The 15,743-nt window shown below is 42.7% G+C and overlaps 1 long non-coding RNA gene across 1 annotated transcript in view; it reads right to left on the minus strand.

The window, feature by feature from the left end:
* LOC142826829 (uncharacterized) overlaps window positions 1-15,743 on the minus strand; it is a 96,160-nt gene that overhangs the window by 55,300 nt on the left and 25,117 nt on the right. The gene's annotated exons all lie outside the window — the stretch shown is intronic.

Consider the following 15,743-nt stretch of genomic DNA (forward strand, 5'->3'; position numbering starts at 1 on the left):
CGGGCCGCAATAGGCCCACAGGCCGGACTTTGGACATGCCTGCACTAGCTATTAGCCACATGTGGCTATTTGGCCAGTTGAGCATGTCTAGTTGGCTAAAGCAGTAGCCACTATTGGTGGCTACACACACAAAACAGGGTAGAATTTACTCACAACTGAATTATAACACAAACTATGTAACAAACGTGTATTAAATATAGACTCTGGCATAATCCAAGAAAATGAGAGAGAAGGCTGAAAATTCACTCTTACTTCTCCCTACCTTCTAGTCTTGTTAGACACAAGAATCATAGGACAGAGGTTGAATGTGATATTGCCCCCTGTTTGGAGACCACATCCTTATTTAGTCACAAGAGAAGGGGAAAATTAATGAATTTTCAGCATTCACTACAAACTGCCAGGCTTGGTCAGCTGAAGTCAGATTCTGAAAGTTAATCATGGTTTCCCAAGAAAATGTAACATTAATTGTAAATTATTAAAATGAAATATTAAAATGATACATAATTTCTAATAAATAAATATTTTGTAGGTGATGCATTACTAATGGTATTAAATATTCATCTACATATGGAAAACTATAAAGTATAATAAACTGTAAAAGGGTTATAAGCTTTTCTTAAAGATAAATAAAATGGAAATTGTGATAAATATGATGGATACATTAAGTTAAAATCCTTCTTGCCATATTAGTCCATGTGTTTTATGTACAAATCTCACAAAAGTGTTAAAGATACTTAAAAACAAAATATATTGAATGAAAATAAAGTCTACGGAAAGCCATTTTAAATATTTCATGATATGATTAACTCTTATTAATGTAATGTTCTTTATTTTTCAGATAAAAAATTCACAAGATTTGTCATCCTCTTACATCTTAATCAGAGGCTGTGTATGTCATAATTATTTTTATGTGTTTTATTGCCATCTGATGGATATTAAGTTTCTGAAATAGAATAATGGGCCCAATCCTCCTCCCAAAGAACTCAATAGGAGCAATACAGGGTCAATATTGTGTCCCTTACCTGAGTAATTATGTGGAAATATTTGACCTGATCCTGCTGGCAAAGAAGTTAGTAGAAGACCTCGCACTGGCTTCAGCTGGGGTAGCATATGGTACTTATCAAGTTACTAGCTAGTAACATCCTAGAGTAGGCATCATAAATTGAGATCCGCAGCAATCCCCGATCTGAATTCTATGCCTGCCTATACAGACACTGGGGAACCTGACACTCAGCTGGTGTGAATAAGTGCATCTCTATAGCTATATCCATTTACAGTAGCTGAAAATCTGTCCCAAACCACAGTGGTTCTGAGAATAAGTACTGTCTCATCTCCATCCTTGTCGTATTGCTGCTCTCCCTGCCTGTCATTTCAAACTGTGCTCATCATCTAGCTCATATTTACTTCTGCAATCACTTGATGCAGGTCAGGCTATTTTTGTTGAGTTGAAAAATCCATTTATGAGGCACTAGTAAGGTCTCTGAGCCTGATTCTTCACCAGCTTCCACCTTTTGTAGATGTTTATAATATGTATGAATGTGTGTAATCAGATTACTCCCCTTGATTGAACCAATAGCAGTTTTTCACCTTCACTTTGCAGAGATGTAAATTAGTAGACACAATGAAGGCAATGGAAAATGAGGCTCTCCTCCGGTCTTGTCTCATTTCCTGCTTTCTGAGTGCTTTTCAGTAAAACGGAGTAAATAATTGATTTTTCAGCTCAGTGGCTGAACTGAAAATAATAACAACAATAATTATATTAATTATTATTATTATTATGGGTAAACCTAAAGTGAATTTTTTTAATTTTAAAAGTAAAGAAAATTGGGGGTGCAGGTGTCAAAAAAAATGTTCACATTTAAAAATGTTTTTGTTTGTTTTAGCTTCCAAGGAGAGTTAAACTTTTTTAATCTAGCTAAATTTTTAACAAAATAGTTTAAATGAAAATTCAAAGCATTTAATTTTGAAAATGTCAATACAAACTGTTTTCATTTTTGTGAACTTTTCCAGCTGACAGGTTGACCCAAAACTGCATTTTTCAATGAATAAACTATTTGTCTGGAAAATTTACCCAACTCTACTTAACAGTGTTACCTTTGGGTAAGATTCCAACCCCCATGGTCATGTGATATGGTACAACTGAAGTCAATGAACATAAGAACAGTTCTACTGGGTCAGACCAAAGGTCCATCTAGACCAGTATCCTGTCTTCTGAAAGTGGCCAATATCAGGTGCTCCAGAAGGAATGAACAGAACAGGAAATCATCAAGTGATCCTTCTCCTGTAATACACATCCAGCCTCTGATAAACCGAGGTTAGGGACATCATTCCTACCCATCCTGACTAATAGCCATTCATGGACCTCACCTCCATTAATTTATCTAGTTCTTCTTTGAACCTTGTTAAAGTCCTTTTCTGAACCTTTTCCAGTGCCAACATAACATTTTTGAGATGAAGCCACCATATCTGTATGCAGTATGCAAGATGTGGGCGTACCACGGTTTTATACAAAGGCAATAAGATATTCTCTATCCCTTTTTTAATGATCCCAAACATTCTGTTTGCTTTTTTGACTGCAGCTGCTGTACACTGAGTGGATGTTTTCAGAGAACTAGCCACAATGACTCCAAGGTCTATCTGTTGAGTAGTCATAGCTAAATTCGTCCCTGTCAATGGCCCAAATGGCCCCCAAATGCTTGTGAGGCTGTGAACCCACCTCGTGGTAGCAAGGAGCACCCCACCCCGGATTTGTTCTAGCCCCACTTTGGTAGGGGCAGTGGCCTGGCCTGAACAATGGGGCCTGCAGCCGGCATCCAGGTAGGCTGCTACCTGTGGGGCGTTCGAGCCCTTCGGTGGTATCCCACACCCTTTCCGAAGATGTTTGGTCCTTGGGTTGTCGGGTTCTTCACTAACAGTCTCCTTGAGCTGGTGCTGGTCAAGTGGAAGACCTTTGTCCCCACTGCCCCCTCTATGATCTCCAGTGAGTTCCTGGGGGGAGATGGTGGAGTAGGGGAACCTGGGGCCCACCCACTTTCCCAGGTCCTGGCCCAGGGCCCTCAGGGCAGAAGATGGTGGTCTTACCGGTCTGGCGGGGATATCCCCGTACCCTGTCAACCATCCCTGGAACTCCTCGCTCTCCTCCCTGGGCCTCTTCCTACCCCATTAGATGCTGTGCCTCCTCCTCTGTGCCACGACACCACCCTCAAATCTCACCGACCCTTGGCATCTTCTCCCGTTGAGGTGTTGTGGTCCCACTGGTGTAGGGCCTCCCGTGTTGCTCCCAACGTTAGGGTCCTCCGGGCCACCCTCCTCGTTCCACGAGGGTGAGCCTTCTCACTCAAGGGACCCTCTTGAGCTGGACCCTCCCTGGGGCTCACCCAAGTCATCCCCATCTGGCACTCTGCTTCGCCGCCTTACTCGCTCCGCACCTGCCACCTCTTCCTCTGCTCCTTCTCCGGGCGGTTATTTCCCACCTTGCCCTTGCTCCCTGGGCAGCTCTGGGCCTTCCCCTTGCCCCTCTGACTCGAGGGGGATCCTCCTCCAGCAGCATCTTCCCCGCTCCGTGCTCCCACTAGCCGTCCCCTGCTTCCGGGTAGATGCCGGCCACTCCCCCTACGTCTGCACCACCTCCTCCCAAGCATGCCAACACAGCCTTTAATCTGCCTGCACCATCACCCGAACATGCACTGCACTGCCTGGGAGCACTGTACCACTCTGTCCAGAGTGTGGTGTTTTCCTCAGTGAGGGGGCGGGGCAAGGCCGTCCCGTCACAGTCCCCATCATTTTGTATGTATAGTTGGGATTATTTTTATAAATGTAAAGTAATGTACCTTGATCAACATTAAATTTCATTTGCTATTTTGTTGCCTAATCACTTGGTTTGGTGAGATCTTTTTGAAGCCCTTCACAGTCTGCTTTGGTCTTAACTTTCTTCAGCAGTTTGGTATCATCTGCAAATTTTGCCACCTCACTGTTTACTCCTTTCTCCGGATCATTTATAAATAGGAGTGAATAGGATTGGTCCCAGTATGGACCCTTGGGGGTCATCACTAGTTACCTCTCTCTATTCTGAAAACTTATCATTTATTAATACCCTTCATTTCCCATCTTCTAACCAGTTATCAATCCATTAGAGGACCTTCCCTCTTATCCCATGACAACTTACCTTACTTAAGACCCTTGGGGTCCTTATTTTAAAAGCTTTCTAGGAATTAGTAAGGCATGATTTCTCTTTACAGAAACCATGTTGATTTTTCCCCAACAAATTATGTTCATCTATGTGTCTGACAATTTTATTCTTTACAATAGTTCAACTAATTTGCCCGGTACTGACAGACTTTCCAGTCTGTAATTGCCAGGATCACTTCAAGATCCTTTTTTAAATATTGGCATCACATTAGCTATCTTCCAGTCATTAGGTACAGAAGCTGATTTAAAGGATAGGTTACAAACCATAGTTAATAGTTCTGTAATTTCACATCTGAGTTCTTCCAGAAATCTTGGTGAATGCCATCTGGTCCCAGTGACTTGCTACTGTTAAGTTTATCAGTTTGTTCCAAAACCTCCTCTAATGACACTTCAGTCTGGGACAATTCCTTAGATTTGTCACCTAAAAAGAAAGGCCTAAACATCCTCAACCATGAAGACCAAAGCAAACAATTCATTTAGTTTCTCCACTATGATCTTATCTTCGAGTGCTCGTTTAGCATCTCGATCATCCAGTGGCCCCACTGGCTGTTTAGCAGGCTTCCTGCTTCTGATGTACTTTAAAACATTTTGCTATTACTTTTTGAGATTTTGGCTAACCGTTCTTCAAACTCCTTTTTGGCTTTTATTATATTTTTACACTTAAATTAACAGAATTTATGCTCCATTCTATTTTCCTTACTAGGATTTACCTTCCACATTTTAAACTATGCCTTTTTCTCTCTCACTGGTTCTTTTACTTTGTCGTTAAGCCACAGTGGCACTTTTTTGGTTCTCTTACAGTGTTGTTGTTTTAAATTTGGGGTATACATTTAAGTTGGGACTCTATTATGGTGGCTAAAAAGTTACCATGTGACTTGCAGAGATTTTACTTTTGTCACTGTATCTTTTAATTTGTTTAACCTCATTTTTTGTGGTTCAGCATTTCTGAAATTAAATGCCACAGTGTAAGGATACAGAGATGTTAAAATTTATTACATTATGTTCACAATTTTTAAGTGGTCCAGTTATATTTACCTCTTGGACCAAATCCTATGCTTCACTTGGGACTAAATCAAGAATTGCCTCTCTCCTTTGTGAGTTCCAGACCCAGCTGCTCCAAGAAGCAGTCAACGAGACAACTTGTTTGTAAGATGCCATTCAACATGAGTCAGAGAATCGCAATCTAACCTTTAATGTTCTTGTAACATAGTTGTGGAACATTTATATATGCATTAGCACACGTGCAATCTTATTGCTTGTGTAGGAATCCCAGTGTTACTATCAGCATATAAATGTTAACAGACATCTCTACAGAAAACATAAAAATGTTTTAGTCAAATAAAGAAAAAGCTAAAATAATATCAGAGGCTGTGTACACAGACAGGCAATGCTATATTCAGCCAATATTGTTTACTCAAAACAGTGGCATCATATCATTTTTAAAGACTTGATTTTGTCTTCTTTTTAATTATGAAGTATAAAATAAAACTGAATGACTGAGAGAAATAAATAGATAATGAAGTATCAAGCATTTTTATATTGAAGCTCCTTATTAAAAAGATTGGCTCCTTTGACTGTTTAATCTGATTTCTGTAAGGCAGGTTTTCGCTTGTTCCGCTAATATAAATGCACAGGTATTAGCTATATTAATATATGATACCATGTGGGTCATACTCAGAACATGAAGGATCACTTTAACTTCTTCCCTGCCTGTAGGTATAAGTGGGCTGCACTCCTTTTTCATGTGTGAGCTATAAAAAGATGTCTTCCTGTAGATCAGAACATGTCAGTTGCATCTATGCTATCTTTCTTTTGGCTGTCTCCATCTGAATCTTGTCTCCACTAATCTGATCATTGTAGTTGGTGTCAACGGAGGGAGTCACTCAGCACTATTTTGACAAGCCAAATGTAAAGCACAGCCACATTACTATGAGTTCATGCAGTTCCCATTGAAGTAAATAGATCATGAGCCCTTTCATTAAGTACCGTATATTCCGGCGTACAAGACGACCTCTGAAGTTAAAAAACATCCCCCAAAAATCGGGGGTCGTCTTGTACGCCGGATGCCCCGCCGCCGGAGCCCCTCCGCGGCTTTGAAAGCCTCGGGGGAAGCCGGCGGGGAGGCATCCCAGGCGCGCATGGGCTGCCCGCCCGCCGGAGCCCCTCCGCGGCTTTGAAAGCCTCGGGGGAAGCCGGCGGGGGGGGGGCATCCCAGGCGCGCATGGGCTGCCCGCCCGCCGGAGCCCCTCCGCGGCTTTGAAAGCCTCGGGGGAAGCCGGCGGGGGGGCATCCCAGGCGCGCATGGGCTGCCCGCCCGCCGGAGCCCCTCCGCGGCTTTGAAAGCCTCCGGGGAAGCCGGCGGGGGGGGGCATCCCAGGCGCGCATGGGCTGCCCGCCCGCCGGAGCCCCTCCGCGGCTTTGAAAGTCTCGGGGGAAGCCGGCGGGGGGGCATCCCAGGCGCGCATGGGCTGCCCCCCCTCCGGAGCCCCTCCGCGCCGCCGCGGAGGGGCTCCGGAGGGGGGGCAGCCCATGCGCGCCTGGGATGCCCCCCCGCCGGCTTCCCCCGAGGCTTTCAAAGCCGCGGAGGGGCTCCGGAGGGGGGGCAGCCCATGCGCGCCTGGGATGCCCCCCCGCCGGCTTCCCCCGAGGCTTTCAAAGCCGCGGAGGGGCTCCGGCGGGCGGGCAGCCCATGCGCGCCTGGGATGCCCCCCCCGCCGGCTTCCCCCGAGGCTTTCAAAGCCGCGGAGGGGCTCCGGCGGGCGGGCAGCCCATGCGCGCCTGGGATGCCCCCCCCCCCCCCCGCCGGCTTCCCCCGAGGCTTTCAAAGCCGCGGAGGGGCTCCGGCGGGCGGGCAGCCCAGGCGCTCCTGGCGGCTTTGCTCCCGGTGCCTCTGGTCTGCTGGGGACCATCTCCAGCAGACCAGGGACACCGGGAGCAAAGGAGGCGGAAGGGCGCTGGGGTATAAGATGAAACCCTATCTTTTAATTAAAAAGATAGGGGGTCGTCTTATACGCCCAGTCGCCCTATACACCGGAAAATACGGTATTAGACAAGAAACTGGAAAAAAAAAACTATAGAAACTATATATATAGAAAATGCCTATTAGAGCTCCAGCCCTTGCTCCCCCACCCCCAACATAAATAAGTGATATTTTCATCTTCATAACTGTTTTATATTTAAGGTGAAAATACCAAAAATGTCACAGTACATTGCAGTTATAAAACAAGTTTGTACAAAATACAGGAATTTGTGAGCTCAGACAAACTACACCCCCTACATTTCCCTTTTTAGCAGGTATTTATCCATTATGTAGGCTGTGTCTAGACTACACCTCTCTGTCGACAGAGAGATGTAGATTAGGCACATTGAAATTGCTAATGAAGCAGGGATTTAAATATCCCATGCTTCATTAGCATAAACATGGCCGCCGCTTTTTTTCAAAATGGAGCTTTTTTTAAAAAACGGCAGTCTAGATGTGGATCTGTCGAAAATAAACCCTTTTTCGACAGATCCTGTAAACCTCATTTTTTGAGGAATACAATATCTGTCGAAAAAGGGTTTATTTTTGACAGATCTGCATCTAGACTGCTGGGGTTTTTTTCGAAAAAGTTCCGTTTAAAAAAAAAGAGGCAGCCATGTTTATGCTAATGAAGCACGGGATATTTAAATCCCTGCCTCATTAGCAATTTTGACATGCCTAATCTATATCTCTCTGTCAACAGAGGGATGCAGTCTAGATGTAGCCGTACTGTCTAGATCAAGGAGCTAAGGGTCAAGGGTCACTAGTGTTCTCTTACAAGGTCATGCCACTGACACACTGTGCCAATGGGAGCGAAAAGCCTTAAACACCTCACAGAGTCAGGTCTTTCCCCCCTGTATGGTCAGGTCTCTCCTTCTTGTTTAATGGAAATAACAATCTCTGATATGCTAAGAAATGTTGAGGCTATGGATAATAGGTGCAATAGAAATGCAAGGAATTAATAATTATATCATGTGGACGCATGCACAAACTAGTTCCACTGAAATCCATGGAGTGAGGAGAAGTTAGCCCTTCATTTCTTTTGTGATTGATGCATTTTAACCTTGTTCCATTTCACTTTTCCTCTTCTTTACTTGTCCAGTTTGTTTCACATAAAAACATCCTGGTTATATAGTTAAGGATAATAGCATGCTTGACAACACACTGATGACACAGGACAATTCTATATACTGCAGATATGAACACCCATGGCCTAGGCTCTACTGAAAGACACAAACACAGGAACCTACAGTGCTCACTTGTCTACAGTTACTTTATCTCAGCTGGAGGCACTATTTTTTTTTCTAAACTACACTAGCACAGATCTATAGATTCCTACTCAGCTAGGGTCTTGTAGAGTTCCATCCTTAGCTCTGAATTTCCTGGCTTTTAGCCAGCTCTTTAACACTAAATAACCTTTCCCAGGGCAAAGTGTTTCAAGCTGCCTATAGGTGGAGGAAGCAGCACAGATTTCCACTTGTTACACCTTTTCAAGGTTTGCCTCACAAAATTCATGGCTACAGGCAATGTTTTCAAATGGCAGCTTGACTTCTGGAGCACAATTCTGCAGTAACATTGGATTCTAAAGCCTTCCATCACCGAGCGCTTGGGGCCCTGTCTTTTCTTTCACAAGAAAGTGCTTAAATCTAGCACCTTATGCAAACAAACCATGGAGAGGGGGCGGGAGGGGAAACACTCCATGTTGCATAGCTTACATAAGTTCCAGCCACAATGTCAGTCTCTTGCCTTCAAAACAGGGCAGGAAGAGGAGAACTGGGGCAGGAAGCAGGTAGAGCCATGACTCCATACCTCCTTTACAATGTGCTGGCTGGCAAAACTGGCCAGCCCTGCAAGGGAGTACAGTGACCCTCTTGCAGGGGTTCAGCAGTGTGCACTCTCCTCAGCACAAGTCTGGAGCTCAGGAAAGATGCCTCCTGAAGCTGCTTAGGGCAATCCAGCTCCACCATGCCCCCAACGTGAGGCAATGCTGAACAGGCATAATCCAGCCTTCAGTGACTGACAGAAGGCTACTTAGACTGACAATGTGTTCCTGGAATTCTGGAGATCTCTTTGGAGTGTATTATTGTTTGCTTGACAAAAAACCCAATGACATTGATGGTCTTCACTGCTGAGGATGTGAGGGAGATTTCCAAACCTCAGCAGTTCTTTTCAAGTGACAAATCAGAGAAACTGTCCAGATTGAGCTGTTAGTAGTGGCGGTTTTGGAACAAATTGATAAATTAAACAATAATAAGTCACCAGAACCAGTTGGTATTCACCCAAGTGTTACCAAAAATGATTAGGGACATGGAACTGCTCCTGTAGGAGGAAGAGATTAATAAGGCTGGGACTTTTTGGCTGTGTCTAAACTGGCTAGTTTTTCTGGAAAATCAGCCGCTTTTCCAGAAAAACTCGCCAGCTGTCTACACTGGCTGCTTGAATTTCCACAAAAGCACTGACTTCCTACTGTAAGAAATCAGTGCTTTTTGCGGAAATACTATGCTGCTCCCATTCGGGCAAAAGTCCCTTTTGTGCAAAACTTTTGCGAAAACGGGCCAGTGTAGCCAGCTGAGATTTGTTTTGCGCAAAAAAGCCCTGATCGTGAAAATGGCGATTGGGACTTTTTTATGCAAAAGCGCATCTAGATTGGCCACGGACACTTTTCCGCAAAAAGTGCTTTTGCGGAAAAGCGTCCGTGTCAATTTAGACGCTCTTTTCCGAAAATGCTTTTAACGGAAAACTTTTCCATTAAAAGCATTTCCGGAAAATCATGCCAGTGTAGACGTAGCTTTTAAGTTGGAAAAGAGATGAAGGGAGGATATTATTGAAGAATCATGACTGGTGTACAGAAAGTAGATAAGGAAGTGCAATATACTCCTTCCCATGACATAAAAACAAGGGGTCACCAAATGAAATTAATAAGCAGCAGGTTTAAAACAAAAGAGTATTTCTTCACACTATACACAATCAAACCTGTGAAACTCTTTGCTAGAGGATGTTGTGAAGGTCAACACTATAACAGTGTTCAAAAAGAACTAAAATGCATGGAGGATTAGTCTATCAATGGCTAATAGCCAGGATGGGCAGGGATGGTGTCCCTAGCCTCTCTTTGTCAGAAGCTGGGAGAATGGATCATTTGATGATTGCCGGTTCTGTTCATTCCCTCTGAGGAACCTGATATCGACCACTGTCAGAAGACAGGATATGTGGCTGATGGACCTTTGATCTGACCTTGTAGGTGTTCTTATGTCACTAAAGGGACTGGGAACTCTTCCTACACACCAAAATAATATATCTTATTATATGTTTATACTTCAGAGTAGGGATGTGAAACGGTTGCCAGTAAACTCTGCTGGTGCCCAGCCATGCCTGGCTAGAGCAGCTGCAGCCCCATCCGTGGAGGGCCTGGTGGGATCCCACAGCCATGGCAGGGTAGCAGCTGTAGCAGGGCTGAGCAGCGGACTGGGTGGCAGGGCCTAATTTAAAGCGTTTAACCGGTTAACTGTTTCAATATCCCTATTTCATAGATGTGCACCTGTTAATTAAGAGCACAGAGACAAAAATAATTACATTTTAACCGAATAATTTTGCTACCATTTCATTTGTAATTTTATTATCCTTTGACCAGGGAACAACAAGACTTCAAACCAATGAAAAGCTCAGGGTGCATCAAGCAAATTAGTATGCCAGGGATTCCCAATAAAAAAATGCTTTGATTGAGATAATGAAGCGTCTTAGCTACAAAATTACATATTTGCTACAGCCAGGTTAACTGTAAGTGGCTTTAGCGTGAGTCTCAGCTTGACAAAACCCTGGCTGGGTTGATTTAGTTGGGATTGGTCCTGCTTTGGGCAGGGAGCTGGACTTGATGACCTTCTGAGGTCTCTTCCATCTCTATAAGTCTATGATTCTATGAAAGGAGTTAATACTAGGGTGCTAATCAGACAAACAAGCATTTTATTGTGCTTGATATGAAGCACTTTTTGATAAACAGTAGCATGTCTTGTTTCAATAGTTTCCCAAAGGAGGTGTAGGGACCATAATGTACAAGGTCTGGCAATGAAGGTTATGTAATAACTTTAAAGATCTCAGCAATACAAAACTACAGATAGCCAAACCTTTTTTATCAAAAACATGCTTTTAATAGTAGCTCTGCACAAGAGATGTCTCTGTGAAAATGACAATATAAATGGGATTTTTTTTCTATTGTTAACAAGCTGGACAAATAGAAAACCAAGCAATCCACATAAAGCTATTGCCAAACCTCAGGGGAAACCCCATAGGTGAAGACTGAGTCATAATAAGAATTATTTGTTGCACCTAATTATACCATCAATCAAGCTTTCAGATGGAGAAGACTTTTACCCTCTGTCTCTATCACATAAACCCGTTAGTCCTTTAGAAGACTTTAAATCACACGTACATTTTTGTAATGCATGTGTAACTTAAAGTAAATTGGCACCAATGTTTATTGAGTGTAGGGGTTCTCCACTGTTCTCCATTTAGGAGACCAAAGCTGGCAAAAAAAGATATTGGGGTCACAGCAAGAAACTACATCTGGTTTTGGGAGGGTGTGTTCTGGGCAATGGAAGTGAAGGAATTAAGTGGGAGCTGGAGGTGTACTAGTGTGCGGGGGAGTGATAGACTGAAAATGGTTTCCAGGGTGGTGAATCTGGAAGGGTACTGCTGAATGGGGGATAGGGTGTAGCAGATGATGTAGCAGATAGGATGTAGCAAATGAATGGGCGATAGGGTGTAGCAGATCTGAGGATAGAACAAGAAGCAATGGGCTTAAACTGCAGCAAGGGAGGTTTAGGTTGGACATTAGGAAAAAGTTCCTAACTGTCAGGGTAGTCAAATACTGGAATAAATTACCCAGGGAGGTTGTGGAATCCCCATCTCTGGAGATATTTAAGAGTAGCTTAGATAAATATCTATCAGGGATGGTCTAGACAAGATTTGGTCCTGCCATGGGGGCAGGGGACTGGACTCAATGACCCCTCGAGGTCCCTTCCAGTCCTAGTATTCTATGATTCTATGTTACTGAAAAGGTACACAGTCCTCTTCTCCACATCCCCCTGCTTACACAACTCTCGGTTCCAAGAAAAGGCCTGCACTAAGTTAGTGAGAGCCAACTGACAGCTGTGGGTGGGGAGGCAAAGGGAACCAGAATGCCCTGATGTAAATTAAAAGTAACATCCTTGTTGGAAGGATAATACCAAAAAACCCACCGTGGTAACATTTAATTTTAAAAGAGGGAACTACACAAGAATGTGGATGCCTGTTAGAAATTAAAAGGAGATGTCACAAAGGTTAAATGCCTACAGGTAGCATGGGAACTATTTAAAAACACCAGAATAGTGGCATTAACTAAATGTCTAATCCAATTAAGAAAAGACAATAAGAGGACTAACAGAACAGCACCATAGTTAAACAGCAGAGCAATGGATGTCATCAGAGGCAAAAAAAAAAAGTATCTTTTTCAAAACTGGCAATCAAATCTTAGCGAGGACAACATGATGCCCAAATTGTGTAACGCTAAGAATAAAAACCTAAGACAGATCATGAAAAATTTGAAAAGTAATTTCTTAAAGACACAAAAACTAACCATAAGAATTTCATCAGAAGCACGAAGCCTGCCAAACAGGTAGTTGGGCCATTAGATGACCAAGATGCTAAAGAAGCACTAAAGAAAGACAAAGCCATTGCAGAAATAAGGGATAAGGGATCTTTCAGAAAAGGCTTTATTTTTCGAAAGATCAGCATCTAGACTGGCGCTTTTCTCCGACAAAACTCCATGCCAAAAAAAAGCAGCAGCCATTGTTATGCAATTGCGATACGTCTAATTTACATCCCTTTTCCAAAAAAGAGATGTAGTCTAGATGTAGCCAATGCCAACTATACCTACAAAATGTTAGGATCTAAATTACGTTTTACCACTCAAGAGAGAGAGAGATCCTGGACTCACTGTGGACAGTTCTCTGAAATCATCTATTCAGTATGCAGCAACAGTGGGGGGGGGGGAGCTAACAAAACTTCTCTTAGGAGTCATAAGAGAAGGGATAAATAATAAGACAAAAAATACCCTAATGCCATTATAAATGTCATGGTATGCCTACACCTTGACTACTGCATGCAGTTCTGGTTGCCACAGCTCAAAAAGATATTAGAATTGGAAAAGTCAGAGAAGGGCAACAGAAATTATTAAGGTTATGGAACAGCGTCCATATGAGAATAGATTAAAAAGGCAGGGCAGTTCATCTCTGAAAAGAGATGACTAAGGGTACAGCTACATGGCAACATTATTTCAGAATAACTAGTGTTATTTCAAAATAACTTAGTCTGTGTCTACACAGCAAGCAGTTCTTTTGAAATATTGTCAAAATACTGTCAAGCTGGAGGACTTCTTACCCCGACTCCTGTAACCCTCATTGTATGAGGAGTAAGGGAAGTCTGAGGAAGAGTGCTCTATTTCAAAATAAGTGCTGTGTAGACACTCCCAATTTCAAAATAAGCTATTTTGAAGTAAGCTATGCAATTGACGTAGCTCAATTTGTGTAGCTTATTTTGAGGTAAGCCCTGCTATGTAGACGTACCCTAAGAGTTGTTATAATTGAGATCTATAAAATAATGAAATGTTTAGAGAACATCAATGGCTGTTTACCAAAATGGTCAGAGATGCTGTGGGTGTCCCCAGCCTTTGATTGCCGAAAGCTGGGAATAGAGGATAAGGGATGGACCACTCAATAATTGACCTGTTCTGTTCAGTTCCTCTGAAGTTCCTGGCATTACACACTTCCAGATGACAGGATAGTGGGTTTAAATGGTCTGACCCAGAACAGCCATTCTCGTATAGATTCTGGTGAGCCTAACTTCAATATTAGGTAAATTAGCAAAAACTATAGTAAAGAATAGAATCATCAGTTAGATAGATAAAAATTGTTGGAGGAAAAGCCAACATGGCTTTTGTAAAGAGAAATCATGCATCACCAATCTATTAGAATTGTTTGAGGGGATCAACACATGTGAATAATTACATTCAACTTAACTCCCGATTTTACAAAATCAAAATAGTGTGTCCCCATTACGGGAAAGCCTTGAAATTAGTCTGAGGCAGGCTCCTCTAATGAGTACATGCTATCATGACTTAGAGCCCCAGGAAGCACTGGGGAGCAATTAGTTCAAAATATTCTGGGGGTTAGTTATTTCAAAACAGCACCCACATTAATGCTATTTCAAAATAACTATTTCAAAGTTAGTGTTATTCCCTGAGAAAAGGAGGGATACAGATTTTGAAATAAGCTGCCCCCTATTTTGAAATAACAGGCTTAGTGGTGTGGACCCTCTGCTTATAAATTTGACCTAAGGGCGGGGGGGGGGGCGTAATTTCAAAATAAAGCCCTACTGTAGACCTGGGCTAAGAAAAGTAAACGGCAGATCCTGGAACTCATGTGCATGGAATATTGTGGAGGTCAAAATATAAGTGGGTTGAAAAAACCCTAGATAAGCTCCTGAAAGATAGGCCCATCCGCAGCTAATAGCCAAAAAATCCAGAGAGATGTAATTATCCCTAAAAGCTATGAGTTCCAGAAGCTTAAAGGTGAGGATGGGGTCGATCACTCCTACTTCCCTGTTCTGTTAACTTACATACTGGCCATTGTCATAGACAGGATACTAAGCTAGATATTTTGACCCAGATGGCAGTTCTCATGTCATAATATTGACTCAGTACCATATTGGAACTGGGTAGGAGATGAGAAATGGAGGGAGAAATAAGGATCTGCTGTACAGATGTGTGAGGGCGGGGTGGCAATAAAGGAAACAGGTGTGTCCTCACCCTGGGTCCTAGCATATGCCTTGTGTTGAACAGTCTGAACTTTTACTTTGTGTAGAGATTTTCTGGAAACTAGAAGGCAACCCCTGTAACCTATCTTGGACTTTCACTCTCAAGATGGAGAAACAGGGCTCCACATCTACCCAGCAACAGGGATATTCATTTAAACTGCTTCTGGTTGGCTTCTCTGCTATGTTTTGTCAATATTTTCCTTCCCCTATAAAAGCTTGGCCTGTCCCTCCTACTATCTCTTATTTTTGTCTAGGTTTGTTATTTTGTATTATGGTGCTTCACCATCAGCATAAATGGAACTGGGTAAATACTGCAAAAAAATTCTGTTGAACATTGATTCAAATAAAAACCATGGTTTCACTTCAACAGCACTACTGATTTTATGCACTTTCCTCAAATATTTGTATAAACAAAATTTTGTTTGCACAAATGTCCATGGAAAACTAGATTGCTCTGAAAACTCATATGGGTGTGTATTCCATCAGAAATATTCATGTGTTCATCTTAAAAGATCTGTGAATTTGGGTGTCATCCTGTCAGCAGACAGAAGCAATACCATGTGCTCAATTCCATAGCATGAATCGTGAATAATATAAAGCAATTTACACCTGTTTTCTCACTATGTATTTTAGAAATCTGCACCTGTCTTTCTGACCATCCATCTGAGAGTTCATGTGTTCAAGAACTCCT

This window comes from Pelodiscus sinensis, chromosome 2 (assembly GCF_049634645.1).
Source record: "Pelodiscus sinensis isolate JC-2024 chromosome 2, ASM4963464v1, whole genome shotgun sequence".
NCBI lineage: Eukaryota > Metazoa > Chordata > Testudines > Trionychidae > Pelodiscus > Pelodiscus sinensis.